The 19114-nt window shown below is 46.7% G+C and overlaps 1 protein-coding gene and 1 long non-coding RNA gene across 8 annotated transcripts in view; one reads left to right on the top strand and one right to left on the bottom strand.

Annotated features, from left to right (window-relative positions):
- Nucleotides 1-19114, top strand: part of Wipf1 (WAS/WASL interacting protein family member 1) — a 113089-nt gene that overhangs the window by 43606 nt on the left and 50369 nt on the right. The window contains exon 1 of one of the 7 annotated variants that reach the window (XM_076569687.1): nucleotides 10-266. The exons of 3 other annotated variants lie outside the window; for them this stretch is intronic. The gene's annotated coding sequence lies outside the window, so the exon portion shown is untranslated. Of the gene's footprint in view, nucleotides 1-9; nucleotides 267-574; nucleotides 767-1983; nucleotides 2157-19114 lie in introns of those variants that run through there. 3 more of the 7 variants (XM_015988116.3, XM_076569684.1, XM_076569685.1) reach the window with 3 other exon arrangements.
- LOC143272888 (uncharacterized) overlaps nucleotides 7636-19114 on the bottom strand; it is a 39382-nt gene continuing 27903 nt past the window's right edge. Inside the window, exon 4 of the long non-coding RNA XR_013050518.1 lies at nucleotides 7636-18894. This is a non-coding gene — a long non-coding RNA (uncharacterized LOC143272888). The remainder of the gene's footprint in view (nucleotides 18895-19114) is intronic.

The raw sequence follows: 19114 nt of genomic DNA, 5'->3' as shown, positions 1-19114 counted from the left end.
CTTTCTAACAAACCCTCCACGGTGGCTCTAACATACCCGCCCGATTGACTCCCTTCCCTTGCACCGACTTTAAGTGTGTCTTTCATGAGAAGAAGCTGCCCTGGCTTTGAATGTAAGCGTCTGTGCAAAGCTGGTAACCGCACGTCGTCGTCGTTAGAGGAACAAGCATTGAGCCACTGTGGTGAGAATGAAATTCTCAGAATCGCTGGCTTCCTTGTTTAGAACTTCGGCGCCTTTAAAAAGAACAAACTTCAGATGTTCATGAAGTAAGTTAGTTCATGGAATGCAGCTAAGCCTCTTCTCATTTTTACTTATTAGCACAAATCTGAAACAGGACCGATCAGCTTGTGTTTGCAGACATGGGGGCGTTAGAGAAGACAGACAGACTGCGGGTAAAAATGTGTTTCAGGACTTTTATCTCATGGAACCTATCTTTTGGCTTGCATTTCATGACAATAACTTTTCAGGCCTATACATTCTCATTCTCTCTCTCTCTCTCTCTCTCTCTCTCTCTCTCTCTCTCTCTCTCTCTCTCTCTCTCTCTCTCCTTCCTTCCCTTCCTAACGCGGGCTGTGGGTAGAGAAGAGGGGGCAGGGCAGCTTGAGTGTAGATGGGGAAGTCCTCAGTCTGAGAAACCACACAACCTGGACTCGAGCTGAGCCGCTTTGGAGAGACTGGAGGCCTGGTGGTGACTGCAGCCTTCTGTCTCCATCTTGTGCTTCAGATGGTAAAGAAGACGGGGTGAGTCCAGCACAGTGTCGGCACGGTGGGTAAAGGTTGGGTGAGGAGTTCTCCGGAGCACCTAACCAGTCCGGACCACCACCCGATGGCTGCCGAGGGAACACTTGCATGAACAGCAAAGTCAACAGAAATTCTAGCACAGCGACTTGGCTGCTTCCAGACCTGTGAGGAGCAAGAAAAATGTCTCAAGGCTGAGTCAAGAGGAGGAAGGAGGTCACTTCACTTGAGTGGCAAAGCATTAGAACAACTGAGTTACAGGGAGGTGGCTTTGCTTTTGCTGGGGCTGGGACTGGGGCTAGGACTCAGTCTCGTGTGCACAAGGCCCTGGGTTTGATTTTAATTGCAGCACCATATAAACTGGGTGTGGCCACGCACATGCTTGCAATCTCCGCATTTGGGAGGTGGAGGCAGGGGAATCAGGACTTTAAGGTCATCTTTGGTTACATAGTGTCTTTAAAGTCCGTCTTCATCGTCGGAGCTGCAAGAGACCTTGTCTAAAAACAAACAAACAAACAAATAGCAATAACGGGTGGGGGTGGGGTGGGTGGGGACAGGACTAGGATCAGTTTCCTGTTTCCTCTTCGTCTTGGGTCTAGCTTGAGCATTCTAACGTGTCTGTACTAAAAAAACAGGGGGCGAAAGGTTAGTGGGCTCACGTGTTGTGTACATTCCAGTAATGCTAAATAACCAGGACAGTGATGAAAGTTAAAACGCACTGTTGGATTGCAGCATACTTTTCATTTTTTTACTATTATGTTGTGCAAGAAAGTGGAGAGGAAGCCGATGCTGAGGGAGGGTTCTCTGAGCTGAGATCTGAGTCTTGTTGTTTTCCTAAAACCATGCCCAGTGCTGACAGAGGCAGAGCGTGATTTCAGCGGGTGGGACGGAGCACACTGGACTTCTCTGCCGTTGGAGCCTTTGGTACAAAGACCTCCTGGAGACAGTGAGGTGGAGGCTGCTGCGGGTCGCCGGGGCGCTTGTTGTATGGTGCTGCCCCAGAGCACCAGAAAGAGGCTGAGGCTTGGCGATGGCTGGGCATCCCTCGAAGGAGCACCTCTTTGCTTCTGCTTGCTTTGTAGAGTTTGTCAGAGAGCTTTGCTATTCGGGGAGTTTTGTATTATGCTAATCTGCTGTTCATTGTAGAAAGGGCCTTTTTATTTTGTTTAATGCTTTCCAGATGGGCCTGAGGTCGTTTGTGTGTGTGTGTGTGTGTGTGTGTGTGTGTGTGTGTGTGTGTGTGTGTGTGTATGCATCGTTCCAAAAGCTGTTTCCATTTCTTCTTCTCTCCTTAGGCATTTCTTGGCCTCTTTTCCAGCTTTCTGCTTCCACTGTGTTTGAGATGCCAGAAAAGGCTTCCGAAGGGTTCTCCTTATACATCCTCCTGACCCCCAGGATAGAAGGGGTTTGAAAGAAAGGTGACTCCAGATGATGGGCCACACTGGGTGGGAAAGCACTGGTAATTTTCAGTTGGGCAGTACAGCCAATTAAACACCGCGTTCAGCTTGAAGGTGGAAAGTGGGAAGAGATGAGTTGTCCACTTAGAGCTGGAGAAGAAAATAGTGCGTTTTATGAGGGACTGTACAGGCACATAACGGATTCCCTAAAGAAGAAGGGGAATGGACCCACAATCTTCCTTTTCCCCCAGACCCTGACACATACAAGCATCTTTTCCCCAGGAGCCCATGTGTTATGAGAGATGCACTGTGCATCAATGCCCACGGCTGTTTGGATGGGTACTCCTTTACCTACCAATTTTGTGATGTCCTTGTGCTAATGAAAAGTTATTGTTTTGTAAGGAACTAACTAGATACTTGCCAGAGTGTCTGTTTTGACATTGTCTGGAGTGACTTTGGTTTCTCTGCACTTGTCTTCATCCCTGCTTTTCAGCTGTATTTCACAGTACCGTGTATTCGTTTGTGGTTTAGTAAGACTTCTCATCACCGTGACAACATTTCTGCTATGAGCTGTATAATGGAGGAATAATTTGTTTGGCTCACAGGCTGGCACCTAGACTGGTGGCGTGACAGGACCACAGTGGAGTGAGAGAATGGCGGGAAGCAGAGGAAGATACAGGAAGGGGCCAGGAATAAAGTATCCCTTTCCAGGTCACAATCTTAGTGGCCTGCTACCTATAATAGGCCCCACCCCTTACTTTCCACCACCGTCCAATAGTGCCATCCTCTTATGAGTCCATTATGGAATTAGGGCATTGACGAAGTCAGAGCCTTCGTGATCCAATCACGTCTCGTGTCTGAATACCACTGCAGTGGGAGCCAGGCTTCCAATGCATGAGCTGTAACAGCTGGAAATCGTAGTGTGGCTTGAAATGAATTTGTAGAGTTGTGGTAAGGTTGTGTGTGTGTGTGTGTGTGTGTGTGTGTGTGTGTGTGTGTAGGAAATCCCTAAGGGATTTTGTTTTCTCAGCTAAAACTCATTAGCTGAGTTGGGCGTAGCAGTGCATGTCTTTAATCCCTGCACTCAAGAGGCAGAGGCAGGTGGATTTCTGATTTTGAGGCCAGCCTGAGCTACATGGTGAGTCTGTCTCAAAAGAACTGAAGCATTATTAGATGGTGTCTTGGAGTCTACAGTTACTTGAACCATGTCTAGACTAAGATGTTACACCTGGATGTGTGGACTCATTGGGAGAGGTTGCCATGGACACTGCTGTTCTCTGTATGGCAGTACTCAAGTGTCTCCTTTGATCTCCAGGCCAGCAGCGGGAGGATTTGGTCTTCCTTAAAGGCACTGGAGACCTGCAGGAAGATTCCCACTTCAGGGGACGGGGAAAAGTCCAACAAAAGGGCCGCCTAGTACCTCACCAACCTAGCCTAGTATCTCACCAACCTAGCCTAGTACCTCACCAACCTAGCCTAGTACCTCACCAACCTAGCCTAGTACCTCACCAACCTAGCCTAGTACCTCACCAACCGCTCTGCAAAAAGCTGCAGAGAGGGAGCTTAAGGAAGGGGATTGGGGCCCCAGCTCAGCATCTCACTGCAGTGGGACTGTCAGGTCGAGCATACAAATTCCACAGCTCATTTCAATGAACATGCTTGATGAACGGCCACCAGGATTTCTCCAAAACCTCTCCCACAGATCACCGTGTGTCCTCACATTCTCTTCACCTCTTCCTCTCCATTTCCTTCTTCTCCCAAATTTCTCACTGCCGCCGCCGCATGCCTGTCACCTTCTGAAGGCTCAAGCCGGAACTTTTGTGTGTAAATCGTGTGTTTCCTCATGCAGGCGTTCAACCCAGAGCACTGAATAAACGTCCTTGTAAAAAGGGAGCACAGCAACTCTGGTGAGCCACGCTACCAGAATGAAAGGGTCGGAGAGGCTGCGCCCGAGGGAAATAATTTAGGAAAACTAATTGGTATAAGATGGATCCTGATGAATCAGGAGGGATGACGAGTTTACTCATTTTATTTTTCTTTTAGTGATTTATAAGGAAATAGTGATAAAAGAAGACTTGAAGAAGCCAGAGGTAATTTGCCTTAAAAGACACAAATGTCAGGTTATTGAAAAACTTTTTTCCTTTCCTCGGTGCCAGGAACATCTGGCTTTGGGGAAAGTTTAGGAAAGGGGATTGCAGAGGCTCTTGTCATTATTTTAAACTTAAGGAGGCGAATAGAAAATAGAATCTTAGTGGGGTTTGTTGTTGTTTGTCTTAGAAAAAGAGGCTTTAGGAGGCTCCCTCCCCTCATTATTATTATTTTTTTTTTCCGAGACAGGGTTTCTCCATGTAGTTTTGGAGCCTGTCCTGGTCCTGTAGACCAGGCTGGCCTCGAATTCACAGAGATCTGCCTGGCTCTGCCTCCTAAGTGCTAGGATCAAAGGCGTGTGCCACCACCACCCCATCCCTCCCCTCATTTTTAAATTTGGAGACAAAGACCCAGAAAGGACAGTGACTTGTTGGAGGTTAGAACAGCTCATTAGTGACAGGCCTAGGACAAGGCTCCTGATCCCAACACTGGTCAACACAAAGGATTAATGTTGAGGTGCCCCAAGAACTTGGGGTCTGGATACAGGTGCCTCTGTGGTACCTAGAGTCCCGCCTCATGCCTAATAGGGGGTAGATTAGGAAGTTAAAGTTTTCCAAAGCAACCCCTGCTTACTACTACGTCCTTGTGTGTCCTTCTGGGAGACAGCAATGTAATTGTAATTGTGTAGGCAGAAACTTAATCCATTTTACCTACACAGAACCTGTGTGCCAGTGACCTGGTCCTCAAGACGTAAAGAAGAGGAATAGTTAGAAATGGACCCAGGATAGGACAGGAAAAGAGGTTGAGTCTTGTAGACACAGATGTGGATGGAAAACTCTGGATGAAATCTGTTGTAAAATGTAGATGGGTATCAGGGCTCACAATGGCCTGGATGTAGCCGTCCTTAGGAAAGCCAGCCATCCTTAGCATTGATTCCAAGGCTGCTGGTCCACCTTCAGAAACGGAAGCAAGCTCATTGTCTTAGGAGGGGATAATCAGGGTGGTAGGCATGGTCAGTGGACTGCACCAGCTGTACATTCTCATACGCCCAGCAGCTCCTTGTGAATTTTAAGAAGAGTTAGCCATTTTGAGTCTAAGCCTTCTGGCTTCCAGACAAAGGGGAGGCTTTAGAGCCTCTTCTGTGAGGGCTGAATCTGAAGTTGTTAACCTGCCTCTAAACCAGCTCCTGTCTGGACTCGAGCTTCTCCTTCCACAGACTCACAACACAGATCACTTCCCTGACCCTAGAAAGCATGAGGATGGTTCCCAACTGGTAAACGAGCAAGCCCTTCTTCAGCAGACACCGGTCGGTGTCCTCTAGTCCTGCTCAGTGCTGGAACAGCCCACCTAGAGACAGCTCGGTTCCCAATCCTGCTGCCCACTTCCGCGCCTCTCTGCTTCATGGGCGGGGTCCAAGTGTCACCACTGCCACAACCTCTCCTTAGGTTTGATGAATTTGCTAGAGAAACAGTGGGAGACCATTACGGGTACCGGTTGATTATAAAGTGTACCACATAGGACACTGGTAAGGATCTGCACGGGTTGAAATATGGGAGAAGGGGCTTGGTGTGCCCCTCGGCTGAAATCTCCACTGCCTGCCCTCCAGCTCTCTGGAAACTCTAGCCCTGTCCTGTTGGGTTGGTAGAAGCATAGATAAGGCTATAAACTGACCAGGGAAACCTGTCTGTTCGGCTTTCTTGGCCTTCAGGGTGGGGGCAGGGAACTCCTGGAGAATGAGGAGATTCTTCTGACCCCTCTAAGGCAGAGATGGTCAGGGAATTCCTTTGTGGCCTCTTCTGAGCCAAAAGAGTTGGGAAAGAGTAGGTGTTTTATGGCCCTCCTGGGGAAAGAGAACCCTAGCTCCGGGGCCTAGCTTGGTCAGGAGCTGTGGAGGAAACCAAAAGGCGTGTATGTTAGCAGCACAGCCGTTCTTCAGGGTCCTTCCTGGACCAGCAGCAGTCTCTTCTCAGAGGCATTTTCCCTTCTCTGTTGGTCCTCTCTAGAATATCGCAAGCCAGAGCACCCAGATTCCATACCAGCACCCACACAGCTCATAACTGCCTGTAACTCCAATCCTAGGGGAGCCTCTGTTAACCTCGGTGGGCAACAGGCACACACATGGTTCATGTACATACATGCGGGCAAAACAGAACAAAACAAAACAACAAAAACTCTACACATACAATAAATAAAATACTAGAAGCAGTGTGTGTGTGTGTGTGTGTGTGTGTGTGTGTGTGTGTGTGTGTGTGTCCTGTGCGCATGCGCAGCTCAGAGTCAATGTTGAATGTTTCCCCCAGTTGTTCTCCAGCGCTGGTTCAGGTAGACTGGCTGGCCAGCAAGTCCCAGCGATCCTCCTGCCTCAGTCTCTGGAGCACTGAGATTACAGGTATGAACTGCCAGACCAGGCTTTTAGAAGTGGGTTCTGGACACTTGGACGGAGGTTCTCAGGCTCATGGAGCAAGCCCTTTATCAACCGGGCCATCTGCCGATAGTGTTATAGGAGAAACAGGACATATCTAGGTTCTGCCTTTAGGACATACAAGCCCTGTTAGATCCTGGCTGTTATCACATAGTTATGCTTGATTTCTGCATGCTTTTCTTCTTTCCTTCTTCCTCCCCCACGTCCTCCCTTTTATGACATTTCCTCTTAATGTGGAAACCTTTATTGATCACCTTCCATGTAGACCTTCTATTCTAGTTGAAGGCCGTGAACCATGATCAATATCCCTAAGAAATGCTACATACGGCTTTTCATTGTTTTTTGAAACAGGGTCACTCTGTGGCTCAGGCTGGTCTCAAACTCATCGTCTTCCAGCCTCAGCTGCCCTTGTATGGGAATGGCAGGCTGACATCACCATACGCAGCTTTCATGGTGTACACTCTTGGAAGGCTAGAGAGTCACAATCGCTAAGAGGTAAACAGGACCAGGAAGGAAAGAGGCACAGTGGCAGGTCTGTGGATTCAAGTGGGTGAATGGGGGCGAAGGTCATGAGAAGATGGCACGGACCTGGAAGGACTAAGAGAATGCACATGGGAAAAAGCGTAGGGCTGCGAGGCAGGAGCATGCCTGGCATGCTCAGGGAATAACCAGAACCAGTGCAACTCAGGCGGAGTAAAGGAGGAAGTAGATACGGAAGCAAAGCGCTGGGGGTCCTCTCGGCCGGCAGGGACTCCGCATTTCCTTCAAAGTGGGAAATAGCTGTAGAGAACCTTGGGTGATGGGGGGGGGGGGAGGCTTCTGGCTTTACTGTGCCCTCAGTAGACTGCAGGAACGCGAGGGTAAGAGAGAATCCATTAGAACCCCGTGTGCTGCGCTGGCGAGAGAGGAAGGCGCCGCGGGCCGGGGTGGCAGCGGTGGCCGCGGGCCGGGGTGGCAGCGCCGCGGGCCGGGGTGGCAGCGGTGGCCGCGGAGGTGCGCAGCCTGGGCGGTTGGAAGGCAGAGACAGGAGAGCAGCTGGAGAAACAGCTCAGCTAAGAGCACAGGGGGTTTGTTCCCAGCCCCCATGTCATGTGACTCACAGCGGCCTGCAACCCCAACTATAGGGACCCCAGAGTCCTCTCTGGCCTTCTTAGATATTGTGCTCACATGCACGTACCCACACACATACGCAATATTAAAACTAAAATCTAAAAAAAAAAAAAAATCAGTAAGATTAACCGTTGAATAATGTGACAGGAGGATTCCTAGAATTTTGACCAAAGCTCATGAAAAATGGAAAAGGCATCAACAGGAAATGAAGGCAGCAGGCAGGACATTTGGAGAGTAGGGCGAACATCACGAGTTGAGGTTTTTGTTGAGTTTGAGGTCCGTGGGGAGAATGGAGAATATATGCTTATACCTAAAAGAGGGTCTAAAAGAAACTGGTCTTTCTCCGTGGTCTCAGCAGACTGTATAGGGTCTCTCCTGAATTATCCTGTACCTCACGAAGCACCTGTACAAAAGGCGGCAGAAGACTGGGGTGGTGTCCTGTGCATCGTGTGGTTCCTGTGACTGAGTTCAGAGACACAGTGCTTGGGGGAAAGTAGGGAGAAGGCATGATTCTTGTTGCAGGCCTGTCTTACTTAATTGCCAATTGATTCCACAATTTTTGTCTTAAGAAACAAAAGGCTGCTTTTAAAAACAAAAACAAAAACAAAATTGGCAAAAGCAGTGACTGATCAAGTCCAGCCTTCCTTGGCTGATGTGGAAACAACAGAAAGAAATGTCAGATGGCCACAACTTTCACATTTATATAAATGTTATATGAAAGGTAACTGGAATTGCATTTGTCACAGACACTGTGCAGTTCCACAAATTTTAAGGAAGTAATCTTAAGCTTTTTTTTTTAAATGGGAAAGGTGGTCTATTACATCATCTGGGAAGATCTGAGTTCTCATGGATAAATTCTGAGTCTGTGCAAAACTGCTAACTTACATTTTGACATCTAAAGTCACTTTTCCGTCTTCGCTTTTTAACCAGCTCATATGAAGCCCAGTGAGGTTGTGCATACCAATAATCCTAGCATTTGGAAGGCAATGCCAGCAAGATTGTGAGTTTGAAGCCAGCTTATCTACATGGCCAGGCCTTGTCTCAACAAACAAACAAACAAGACCAGCTTGTATGGACACAAACCAACGATTTAAAATTAGCCCTTAATTAGAACACTGCAGTGATATTGACATTTCTTCACTGAGACAGGTCAAGTTCTAAGTTCTCACTGTTGCTCTCAAATTACCAGGAGAACATTGGTCAGGCTTGTCTGTAAATTCTCTCTAGAACTCCAGCCTGTAGAAGAGGCAGGTGAGTCTTTTTTACTGAGGTGAAATTTGCCTCAGGGGGCAGTGACGTGACCGCATTCCACAGGTCTGTGTGTGTCCAGAGCTCGCTCCCATCCACTTCCCAGAAGCGTAAAGTAAAACAAATCGGAGCATTTTGGTAGTTCAAAAAGCATTTTGTAATTTGACATGTGCACAGTTATATTGCAGAAGGATCTTCATGATAAGCCTAAAATAAGGTGGAATCCACACATTTCAGGTAGTTACTCTCGGGTGGGAAGATCCACATAACATGTTTTCCTTGTCCTCGGCCCCAGATAGCAGTAGACACCTTGGGTGCAATGTTATCTGTGGACTGAAAATGTGCTGCTCAGTCAGACGCACAGAACACCCGACCTCTCTTCCACAAAAGCCTTGAGTTGATGTTAGTCAGCAGCAGTGTCTCGGTCTGTGCATCCGAATATGTCTGGAAATGGGGGTACCGTCAGGCAAATGCCGGAGAGAGAGAGCCGAGTGAGGCCTGCAAGCCTCGGAAAGTCCAAGCAGCCTCCCAAGGGGACGTTTGGAGGAGCAGTGTTCGCCATTGTTGATATTTGTTCTTGTTTGCCCTGACCCAGAAATACTTGTTATTAAACAACCAGGATGCTTTATCAAAACCGGTTAGCGAACTGTCCTCACCTTCTGTTGCCTGAGCGAACCACGGAGTCCTGGAGACTTCTGTAATTCCACAGCTGAAAGACCAGTGCTAGGCACTGCTCTGGGACCTGGTTCCAGCACTAGACACAGTCTGGTTATGAAATGTGTTGTATATAGCTTCTGTCCTACCCTGAGAAAATGAAAACAAAGCATTTCTGTCGGCAAGTGAGGAGAAATTCCCACGAGGGTCCAGGATGGCAAAATTGAAATCTGCAATTGTATCTCTCGTTGACTGGTTCTGGTGTCCCGCCTCTTCAATAGCAGCCCAGGCTAGTCCACACTCACTAGGAGAGTGGTGACAAGTGTCAGGACTATGAAGATAACGGATGTGAAGTGCCCTCCCACCCCCTAGGCATAATTTAGATTTGTATTTTAGTGGCCTCAGTTTTTAAAGGATTAGAATTCTGCAGGAAAACATTTATCTCTACCTCTCCTTGTTTTCCACTTTTCTTAGAAAGATTCAAGCCAGGGTTTGTTTGGTCATAGAGCTCACAGTGACCACCTGCCCGAGCAGGTAAAGGCTCACTACAAACTGGTCTCCAGTACGTCTCACTTATTGGGGCCAGACATTGGCCTTTTTCGGCTACAAGGGTCAGGGCTGAAGTTTTCAAAGTTGGATATATGTCTGAGTGGACAGTAAACCACACTTTTTAAAAAGATCTCTCACAAACACTCATTAATAAACCCAGATGGCAGACCCCAGGGATGTGTGAGGAATCTTTGTGCCCATCCCCAAAGCACCCAACTGGCTTTTAGATGGTGTAAGATACAGCGATTACTTCCTGTTTCCACCTGAAATCTAAAGCAGGATAAAGAAATAGTGCTTCTGGGCCTGAGAGATGGCTCAGTGGTTAAGGGCACTTACTACTGGCAGAGGACCTGGGTTCGATTCCCAGCCCCCACATGGTGGCTCACAACTGTCTATAACTCCAGTCTCAAGAAATCCAGTGCCTTCTTCTCTGTGCACCAGGCAGGCATACATGTGGTCCACAGACACACATGCAGGCAAAACACTCATACACATAAAATAAAAATACCAAGAATGAAAAAGAAAGTAGTACTTTGTCTTTACTAGCCCCTAGGAGAAATTTTGCATTTCCTTTGTGAATATCGCCAGAAAACTGGGGTAGAATTAGGGGCCCTTGTGACATCATCTCCTACAGAAAATTGTAGATGTTTTATGTCACCAGGTAGCAGGCTGCTTATTATAAGATGGCGTCCAGCGATCCAAAGCCCGTGAAATTCACGCCCTTGTATAAAACCCCTCATTCAGACCCCCAGCCTGTGATGGAACAGTGCTTGTTGGTGCAGCTGCCCTGCTGTGTGGAACAGATTGCATGATTCACCTTGGTGAAGGAAGTACAACAGAGAGGGTGGGATGCCCTTCTAAGATCAAGTTACAGAGAGACGACTTCCTTCCGCTTCCACCTTGGGGCGCTCCCTCACTCTGAAGACAGCCAACCACAATGTCATGAACTGCTCTGTAGAGAGAACTAAATGCCCCCGAGTCAAGGGAGGCATTTTGCCAACAGCTGGGGGAGGGGGGGTTGGGGTGAGGTGGGCAGAGACAACTGAATCCTGACCTGTGTGCTTGGAAGCAGTTTCTCCCTCAGTCAAACCTTCAGATGAAATTATTGCTGAGGCTGACACCTTGGCTGTAGCCCATGACAGATACTCAGCCAGAGGCACACAGTTAGACTGTGTGAGATCCCTGACCCATGGACGCCGTGAAACAACGGTCGTGGTTGAAGTGCTCGGTTCTGGGGTAATTTATTACATGGCAGTAGATTAATTGATGCATATTATGATTGCAGGCGTTTCTATCTATTGTTTATGCCCATTTCTACTTTAAGTGTAGAACGTGATAGACTGTCCACTCGGTCATGTTATCTAATGCATAAGGAAATCCATGTATTAATGTCTAACTAATTTGTTTTAAACCATTTTGACGCCATGAAACTCCATCATTGAAATGTCTCAGTTCTCTGGGGCGTATGGAGCGATCAAATTGAAAATCAATCGGCTAACAAGAAGGAATATCAGGAGGGCATTGGTAGGTACTGCAGCTGTTTCTGTCATATAAGATTCATAGATAAAAGCTGAATTCCCTAACTTACCAGCTCTGAAAACTGGGAAAGATTAATATGAAGATATTAATTCCTTGCAGGTGGGGCTTACATCTGAAATGTCTAGCAGCTGGTGGGAGTGAGTGCAGGCCAGCCAGAGCAAATGCCAGTCTGAACCACAAGCAGCAGAGTATGTGGCTTGATGTGGGAGGGTAGAGATGTGTGAGTCGGGATGCGTGCCCCTCCGAGCTCTCCTGCTGTAAACATGGCGTCTGCCCGAGCTGCCCAGCATCCTTCTCGGGACTGTGTGGCTTGATCTCCCTGTCAGTGGTTTAGAAGATGATTTTGACAACTATGGATAAGCAATTCTTTATTTAAATAATTATTCATTAAAGTATACCTTAGGGAAGAAACATAATGCCATATGAAATTCAAAGCTTGGTGTGGTGGCCCATATGTGCATGTAATCCCTTGGAAGTGGAGACAGGAGAATCACAAGTTCATCCTTCGCTACATAAGACCCTGTCTAAAAAATAAAAAAAAAAAAAAAATCATGGATAGTGTGGTGGTTTGAATGGGAATGGCCCCATAGACTCATATGTTTGAATGCTCGGGCACATAGGGAGTGGCACTATTAGGAGGTGTGGCCTTGTTAAAGTAGGTGTGGCCTTGTTGGAGGAAGTGTGTCACTTGGAGGTGGGCTTTGAGATCTTATGTGTTCGTTAGACTTAGTGTGGTACATGGTCTCCTACTGCCTGCAGATCAAGATACAAACTCTCAGTTCCTTCTCCAGCACCATGACTACTTGCATGCCACCATGCTTCTCACTATGACAATAACTGACTAAAACTCCAAAACTGTAAGCCACCCCAACTATATGTTTTCCTTTCTAAGTGTTGCTATGGTCATGGTGTCTCTACACAGCAATAGAAACCCAAACTAAGACAAATATAGTTTTACATTTTATTAGGATGGCACCCAAATATGTACTTAGATTTCTTTAGATTAGCCAAAGTAATAAAAACATTAAGCAGATTATAGCTATACATCACTTCATAAAGAGGGAGGCAGTCTCAGAAATGCCGTGTGGGTGGTTCCATCATTGTGCTGACATCACAGAGTGCACCTAAACAAAATGAGATTGCACTAAGCAATATTTGACAGGGCCGTCATCATCTCTGGGGTCTTGTCACTGGCTGAAATGTCACTGTGTAAGGCGTGACTATCGTTTTGGTAGTGTGAAATGACCTCAGAATTATGAAGTTCATCGTAAATAAATCTGAAGTTGGGAAATCACTGCCTTAAGAAATTATCAAGAAACTATACATATATAAACAGAGAAAGATAATCAGTTGAGGTGCTGGAGAGGTGGCTCAGTGGTTAAGAGCAAGTACTGCTCTTCCAGAGGACCTGGGTTCAATTCCCAGCACCCACGTCCGGCAGCTCACAACCACCTGTGTAAGTCTAGCTCCAGAAGGCTCCAACACCTCTGTCCTCTTTGGGCACCTGCACTCATGTTTACACACACACACACACAGATGCACACACATGCACATGATTAATAAAAATGAGAGCTAATCAGTTGGAGGCTGTGGATCCCAGTTTAATGAGGTTCTATCAGGGTGTGTTATAACCCATGAAGCCCTGTTTAGAGGGAAGGACTCCTGTGCTTTTTGCCTTCCAGGAAGGTGTACATTGCCCCCCTTTGTCTTTCCTGCTAGAGCAGAAGGCAGGAGTGAGCAGTGACTTGGGGGCCCAACAGGCTTCCTCACTGTTGTCTCATTAGGAAAATTCAATTCCAACGAGACAAATTCCAAGGCTGAATGTCTTGTTGGTGCTGATGTCACCAAAGGTTAGTGTCTCATTCTACAAAATCTAGTGTCATGGCTGTATTGGATGTGGCCAGGTCATGTTCAGACAGACTGTGCTAGAAGCAGAAAAGACATCTGGCATTTGAGGGCTTAGTACAAAGAGAACACTGGAGATCTTCTATGAGAGGGAGGCCAGTGATGTGGGGAATGAATGAGAACCAAGTATGACAGCCTGCCTGCATAAACCCTATGATGAAACCCACTACTTTGTATGTTAACCTTAGAAATTAAAGAAGAAAAAAATTACTTTAGTGTTAAAATGATATTATAGGCATCCTAAGTTACATAAATTTTATAGTTGAAGTTGCTTTGTGTCATCTTTTGAAATGTAGAAATGAGAAACTGCAAGTTGTAGATTGCCCGGCATATCTTCTCACAGAGAGTGCTGGTCTACCTTTCCCCATCTGCAGACAAGAGAGAGCACCGTCGTGTGGGAGGGTCATGACTGTAACTGGATTGTGTTTATCTGTGACTGTGCTTGCCCCTCCATTGATCTCCGGGTTTGTGGTTCTATTGGTTTTCTGCACACACCTGATAACTCATGGATCTCAAGCTTCCGTGTGCACAATCCTTCTCTGTGAAAGCTTGCCCTGCGCCTTTTTTTACTGTTCGGATTGATGACTCCCGCACGAGATAAGTCTCTGCCTTGTTACTTTGTACTGTTAAGTATTGCTTAGGTACATCTCTTTTATATTTCCCACATCCCACCCCAAGTGAGACGAGCAAAGCCTGTCTGGACCAATACAGATACGCTTCCTATTTTCAAAGCTTCTAGTCCTTTCCCACACTGCCACCAGAGTGAGCTTGAAAATGTCCGTGGTTCCATTGCCTAAATAGCTTTCATGGATTCCCCAGCAATTCTAGACAAAGGTCCAAATCCCTGAACACTGCCTGGCCCCGGAGACCTCTTCAGCTTCACCTTGCACTAAGGCTCCCTCCTGGGCTGTTGTGGTTAGCCATATCTGGCGGCAGCTGTTCCAGTGCTCCTCTCTTTCTCCCCGGGGTTTCTCTACCTCCTTCAAGCATAGCTGAGGTTCCTCCATGAAGCCATCCTTCTCCACTGCTCTGTGGCGTCTGGAACACTTTCTGAATGCCCGTCACTGCCCAGTCAAACATGCTATGATGTGCTCACATGCCTTCTTGCCCACCGCTCTCTCAAGCGGGTCCCTCGTTTCTTGCCTTGGAACCTCCCTCCCACCTCAGTACATCATACAGGTACTGGTCATTGTGTAAAGTTAGTAAATACAGGCTAGGCGGGAGGATGGAGGGTACATGCCAGCTTTTTTAATGGTGCAAAGAAAAAAAAACTTTGTAAATTCAAGAGGGATCTTGAGAATAGAGTATAATTTAGGATGTCAATATTTACTTTTGCCTATGAAAGAATCCTTTCCGATTTGGTACATGAAGACAAAATAGAATTTAGAGCAATATTAACTTCTTTTGCAAATACATTCAGACACAACCTTTCTCCTTATTTTGCTTCTGTTAGATTGAAGCACCAACCTGGACTCAAGAAATGACTTATGGAGCCTGAACCTAGACTTATGATCCAATTTTGGTCCATTGCCTGGGCCATTGGCCCTCTGAGTGTGCTTACTTCATTCACACACTAAGATAGCTGATTTACTCAGTGGCTTCTAAAGCATCCTAAGGCTTCTAGGGTTCTGAATTTAGGAACTTCCAGTCTTAGTGGGTTTGTTCTTGATACTATAAACTCTCCTTCTGGCATATTATATATGAACATGGAGTTAAAACATATGGGTCACTATTCTGATCCATTGAAGAAATCAAATTAGGGTAAAGATTTTCCAAAAATATAATCTTTTGTTTTAACAAGGATATGGTGAGTGGAACATTCATTTTATGTGGGCAGAGGGAGGGAAGGAGGGAAAGCTTTCCCAATGGGTCGTTTGCATTGAGTGAGTTAAAATTGTTCAAACTCTGATCTGGTGCCTCTGTGTCTATCATTTATTTTATAGCAAAATACTAGCTGTGCACAAGTTTGTGTATAGGCATTTTTTTTTTTTCCAAACAGGGTCTCACTCACTATGTAGCCCTGACTAACCTGGAACTCACTATATAGATCAGGCTGGCCTCAAACTCACAGAGATCCTCCTTCCTCTGCCTCCTGAGAGCTGGGATTGAAGGCGTGGGCCCCCAAACCCAGACTCTAGAAGCATATTAATTAGCATCAGCATAAATTATAAAGTAAGAACTAAGTGATCGCCAACAGGAGAATGTTAAGTAAAATCACATTTTCAGAGGACATTTAGGTAAATGAAGAAATAACAAAGACAGGGCTGGAGAGGTGGCTCAGTGGTTAGGAGCACGGGCTGCTCTTGCAGAGGACCCAGGTTCAATTCCCAGCACCTACATGACAGCTCACAACTCCCTCTTTTGGCCTCCTTGGGTACTGCATATATGTGGTACACACACATAAAATAATATTTTTTAAAAATAACAAAAACTAGGAAGCTTTTGTGGCAAGAGATACTTCGGAACTACATACAGGATAATCCTAACTTTAAAATATTTGAGACGGATATAAAACTAGAGGAAAATACTCTCAAAAGTTAGCAATGTGTGTGGTGGCTAATGCCTATAGTCACAGTATTTGGAAGGTAGAAGAAGCGGGAAGATCAGGAGTTCAAGGCCAGTCTGGGCTACATAGCAACTCCAAGGCCAGCCTGGGCTACATAGCAAATTCAAGGTTAGACTGGGCTTCATGAGACCCTGTCTCCAAAAAAAAAAAAAAATCAATGTTCAATGTTCATTGCTTCCCACCACCACTGCAGTAATTTGTCCTTTAAAAATGTATTGTGTTCACCATTTTACAGAGAGGACTCTGTCTACTCTTATAATTTGGGAAAGAAAACAAAAAGTATGAGGGGTTTGTCAAAGGCATTATTCTGAGTGCCCTGGAGAGGTGGAAAGCCAGGAGGATGTGATGTTTACTGTCTGGTAACACCAGCTTGCAAGAGCTACAGACCCTGGCAGTAACTGCTTGGGGCAGTGGGAATCGAGGATTAAATGCCGCAGTGGGCTAGTGAACGAAGGAAGCGTCTGTGTGTCCCCTCAGGACACCTGACCGTGTGTCCCCTCAGGACACCTGACCGGGCCTGACCATGGCTCTTAAATGCCCATGGGATCCTGCAGCATCATCTCCAGGTGCATCCTTTTTCAGAACTAATCCAGCCCGCTTTAGTAGGACATTTCAGCTACCCCTTAACCTCACACTGACTCACATCCTAGGAAGAAAGACTTCCAACAAAGCCATCTGCACCATATCTGCTACCCTTTGGCAAGGCTTTTGGGGTTTGTTTTGTTTTGTTTTGTTTTTAATCATAATGCCAGGGTTTGAACCTGGAGCCTCACATTTGCTAGGCGACTGCTTTACCACTGAGCTAAAGCCCTTTTAGAAATGATTGACTCAGTGAGCTCAAGACCTAATACACGATTATGCAAAGCAAATACTTGCAAAGCCAGGCTGCAGCATGCATCACTCATTGGGTCATGGGAGCGTTACCTGAGAACATAAACACTGGGTGTATGTGTGCCCCCCTCACACAGCTGTCTCGGGCCAAGTGTTTCCTGACTCAGCACAAAGCTTCCTGACACCCAGAGCAGGGCTAAGGCATTTTGTCATTTCCAAAGCTCCTCACAGCCCCTGGCACATAGGAAGCCTGAAGTGGTTCATGAATTAGTAAATATGTATATAAATAAAATACAGACCGAGTAGAACCTAGAAAAGTAGGAAGGCAAAGAACAGGCTCTAGGGCATCTTGTAAGGATGGTCAATAAGGGGACCAGAAAGCCAGGGCGGGCATTAAGGGAGGTGCTTACTGGGTTGAGGCATGGGCTCCTGAGCCCCCATGTAAGTTCAGATTCTTGCTATGTTCTTCGCCTTGTCTATGATTGGACTCCATCATCATCATCACCATCATCACCATCACCACCATGTTGTGAGATAAGAGTTGATGATATTTCAAAAACTCCCAGAGTTAAGCAATGTTAAACAGTCTTTAACACGTAGCAGGAGTGCAGTGACGGTAGTTACTGTTATTCTTGTTTTCATATCATAAGGCTTGTTGAGGACTCAGGTGCAGTTGGGCAGCTAAAGTCCTCCAGGTGCCTACACCCCTACAAGACAGATGCTGTCCTCTCCTCTGTCCGCGGGCTCCCTGCTGTTTTCTCCTCTTGCCTCACCTCTGTCCCGACTCCATGATTCCCAGTTCATTCTTGAGGGACTCCAGTTGCTTAGGGGTTCCTTCTTCCTTCCTTCCAGGCCAGACCGGCTCACAGTGTGAGCTCTAGCCTGAGTGTGGCCACCCTGGTCCAGGGGCTGCTCTTGCTCCTGTCCAGTTGGCTGGGCTGGAGTAGACCCAGCTGCAGTTGCTCTCACAAGAGGAATGAAGACATCAATATTACAAATATTGAATTCAATATTACAAATATAGAACTTCAGTTCTAGAGTAGTCTTGGAAACTGTGAAAAACAGTTTTAAAGAACATAAAACCGTGGATAAGGAAACAAGATGAACATTAGCACTTTCCCCATGAATGCTGATTCGTTTTCTAAGACTCCTTAGCTATTGTTAAAATCCACAGGGGAAGCTATATGACTCAGAGCCGTGGAAATGCAAGAAAACCTCAAAGGCCTTTGCTGAACTCGGCCTTGTAGGCCATGCCCTTTCCACCTCGGCTTCAGTTCACCTTGCAGCCCACCTCTTCTGCCTGTTCCCAGAGCTGCCAAGAAAACACAGTGTGCCCACCACCCAGAGATGCCACTCGGTCGTCTCATGCTGTTCTGGAACTGAGGGAGAGCTGCGTGAGGGAGGGACGGTAATACTACACGTGGGCCGTCCCACAGACCACACATCTGTGTTTTCTGACACTGCTGAAGAACCTCAGACTTCCACTATCCTGTGTCTTCAAAGTGATGAGAAACCTATTTGTTGTGACATTAGACCACACTAGTTTGCAAGACACATCTGACCTGAGTGACTGCTCCTCGGGTGCCAGTGGCCCAGTCTGCCGCTGAGGACAGGCAGGTGGCCACGTAGGCTGGCTGGTGCTTTCAGTCTTGGAGAGGCCTTTGTTCCTCTGGGCCATCTGTCCTTTCCAGATACCTCAGGTTTGGTATTTTTCCTGGCGGGAGAATAGCATGGAAACACTGAACACAGTTCACTCTAGCCCTTAATGATCAGTGTTCTTTCCAGAGCACTCTTGAAGGTTACGCTGGATTTTACCTGCTGCAGAGGATGGCAGAGTGGCATGTCACCTAGAAAGACACATGGCACAAAGTTCTGTAACATGAATCTTAAAGAATCTTATTAATAAAAGCAAACCCGGAGCCAGGTATTGGGGTGAACACTGGAAGATCAGAGAAACAGAACAAGCCACAGCTAACCTCACCTTCCAGTTCCTCAGCTGATCCTGTTTCCTCAGACTGGAAGCTTCTGAGTCCTCATCCAGAATGAATCTTAGCTGGACTGTGCTGC

This window comes from Peromyscus maniculatus, chromosome 4 (genome assembly GCF_049852395.1).
Source record: "Peromyscus maniculatus bairdii isolate BWxNUB_F1_BW_parent chromosome 4, HU_Pman_BW_mat_3.1, whole genome shotgun sequence".
In the NCBI taxonomy this organism is placed as follows: Eukaryota; Metazoa; Chordata; class Mammalia; order Rodentia; family Cricetidae; genus Peromyscus; species Peromyscus maniculatus.
Note: the sequence above shows the minus strand (reverse complement) of the source record. Positions and strands in the feature narration are given on the sequence as shown.